Source organism: Lepisosteus platostomus, chromosome 4 (genome assembly GCF_059453375.1).
Source record: "Lepisosteus platostomus isolate fLepPlt1 chromosome 4, fLepPlt1.hap1, whole genome shotgun sequence".
Lineage (NCBI taxonomy): Eukaryota > Metazoa > Chordata > Actinopteri > Semionotiformes > Lepisosteidae > Lepisosteus > Lepisosteus platostomus.
Window position 1 is genome coordinate 61,783,372 of NC_142614.1, and position 3,165 is coordinate 61,786,536.

Below are 3,165 nucleotides of genomic sequence, written 5' to 3' on the forward strand. Positions count from 1 at the left end.
AACACATTGCGTAAGGAATTCCTCCAGGTGCCTATGCTAGATAGCTTGCACACAAACATCAATAATCTGTTAATTATGTAACCCCCTCAGGTAGGCTAAAATGTTATTAATCTGATTAAATTATTTATGTTCTTAAAGAATAAAGCTGTTTGTTTGTTCCCCTCTGTCATTATGTTAGTGTCACTGCCCTATATGGATAGCTTATACAATTTAATGGTGGCAACTGTTTTTCTTTTCACCTTTAAGGATCTTTTGCCACAATCCATCACTGTTATCAACTATGAAAAACAATGGGTACATGGATTTTTTACACACATACAGTATTAATGTTTGTAGCTTTTCCTTCTTATAGTCTAAGTAATAAACAGAACAAGTTGGCCTAACCTGAACACTTTGACATTTTATTAAAATATATATTATATATAATGCAGTAGTAATGTTACAGTGATTCTTGAACATTAAGATATTGCTAAAAAAGTTATTTATTCCTTTTTTCCGAGTATCTCCTGTGTAATAATTTGAAAATGTAGAGAAAATGAAAATCCCATTAAAAAATTAATGATCTCTGTACAGTATTTGGTGACACTTATGTTTGCATTGTTTACTGAAGGGGTCATTAGGAAAGAAGACAATTTCACCGATTCTGACCTCCTCCAACATGTGTCAAGGCACTGAGGCATGATGGGATTAATGGACCTGTGATAACATTCTAATTGGCATTAGAACACCACTGCTCTTACTTTTTCTTCCAAGAATTCTAAAATTCTATTAGAAATTCAAGATGAGTGCTTCCTTATTTACAGTACAGATGAAGACAGACACAAAACGTGTACTGTATTTATTAAATATTCACAATGCCATGGGACATATGATAGCCACAACATCCTGCTCAAATTATGAGTTGATAAACCATTATAAATAAGCAACATTAATTAGATCCAGTCATCATGTTTACCATGGTGCATCCAAGAACATGTGAAGTTTGCTTTCATATAATTGTGATACACGATAAATTGTTTTTCAAAATGAAAATTGAGACTTACTTTAGATTTTTACAGCTAAAAATGAAATCTTCCCATGTTCATACCAGGGTCTATAAATAATATCATAAAATGAGTGCATTTCATAAGTAATGACTTTCATTTGTACATGTAATAAAGGTGAATGTCATTCTTTTGCATATTATCCACGGAGTTTGCCCAGTCCTGAAGATAAATCCCTCTCCACATATTAAAAGCAGACATCAGTCCAGTGGAACGTTTTATCCTGGCAATATGTGATTAAGACCTGGAGTTTAAATTCAACTGGCAATGTAGAGATTGGAATATTAAATATACAAAATACACAATATAAACTATTATACTAGCATAATAATACACCACTGTTATTGGTTTGAATTTTTACTCAAGTGATGGGTACTTCATAGTTTCTATGAGCATTTGTTTTTTTTCTGAACAGTACTGTGGCAATGACATTTAATTTGTGTGAAGAGCTGACCCAGAAAGAACATTTTAAAACAAGCTACTTAACATTACAGATATTTACCTCTACTATGAACTGACAGCTGTGTGGAACATTGCTCCCTGTAGTGTAAAGAAGTGTCTTTCTCTCTTTTACACACATGTTGGAAATGCAGAGAGATCATTTATGATAGGTTTACAAACAAACTGATCAACGCTTCAGTACAAACCAAACAGGGAGACGATTTTTTTAAAACCCAAACGTCATGGAGTTTACATAATCTGTTGATCCACTGAATAAATATATGTTGAAAGATTAGGCTGAGGGATTTATTTTGCTGCCATTCAATGCTAGGAATGTATAGCAGACTAATTTTCAGCTTGACTTGCAGCTTAGGGATTTGGAAAGAAAAAAATTAAATCACCTTCTCTCATGTGGCATGAAGTTATCAGCACATAGGCCTCTGAGGTAGGTCAATCTATCATCCTTATTTTGGCATCATTCATTTCACTGCCTCTTATAGAATGTGCTACTTCACTGACCTTAGCTTTTTCATTTTTCTCTTAATAATGTGTCTTTCAGCCATTAAATGCAATTGTTTAAATGAGTATAGGTGATACCAATGTTGGGAATTTAAATATGTATTTGGGATTATACATTTCAGTTGTCCTTCTTTTAGTGTTGTGATACAAATGTAGTGTGGACTTTTAAATTATTCTTAAGCATTTCATAATTAATAGATAAAACAAGTGTGTTCCTGTGACTACATGGTATCTGTCTACACGTTGGTTTTAATCATCACCCTACATGGATTTCAGGGCTTTTAGTAATGGTGAAGATACAATATGGTGATACTCATTTTAACTTACAGGGCTGCTTTTACAAGAATTACAGAATCCAAGATTTGTGCTAATTGGGGTCTTTGAAAACACTGGTAGGTTTATGAATCAGTTCTTCCAATTTCTGTCAACAGAAATGAAATACAGCCTTTTAAATGAATTCCAGCATTTCTTTAATTTTTCTTTCTGAATCCTTCTGAAAGGGAAAAGAGAAGAAATTAATGTAATCCTGATTTTTCTGAACTACAGGTAGGTGATGGGAGGTATTCTTGAACATGTAACTTTTAATAAACACCATAATAAAATTAAAAAGATAAACATGATAAATTAATTTGAATGTGAATATTTTGCAACTTCCCTACACCAGGAACCCCTTTTGATACTGTCTAATTTTTTGGATATTGTTGGTATATTGAATGTAAACAATAGATGAAAAAAAATAAAAAAGGAAAACAGCTGGATGATTGTAATTTGTTTTAATTTAATTTAATTTAATGTAACTTGTTTGCACCGTAATGCTTACTGTCTCTAGATGTTATGTTTAATCACACTCCTCAGAGTGACGACAAGGCTCAGAAGCCTACATCATTTCCACACAAGCTTGTGCTAATTGTGGCCATTGAAAATGTAGTGGTGCAAGCACAGAATACAATCATATTTCACTCGTCCACAGCATTATAGTTGCTATAACTATACTATGGACTTTTTTCAGTACATTAAGGCTAAGTAAAACAACACATCAAACCATCATTTCCTGCTGATTTATTAAACACACATGTTTTTCCATTGGTGAAGTTCTACAAGAAATGCATATTTAAGTGAATATTTAAGTGAATGCTATCAGTCGCTACATGAAAAAAAAACT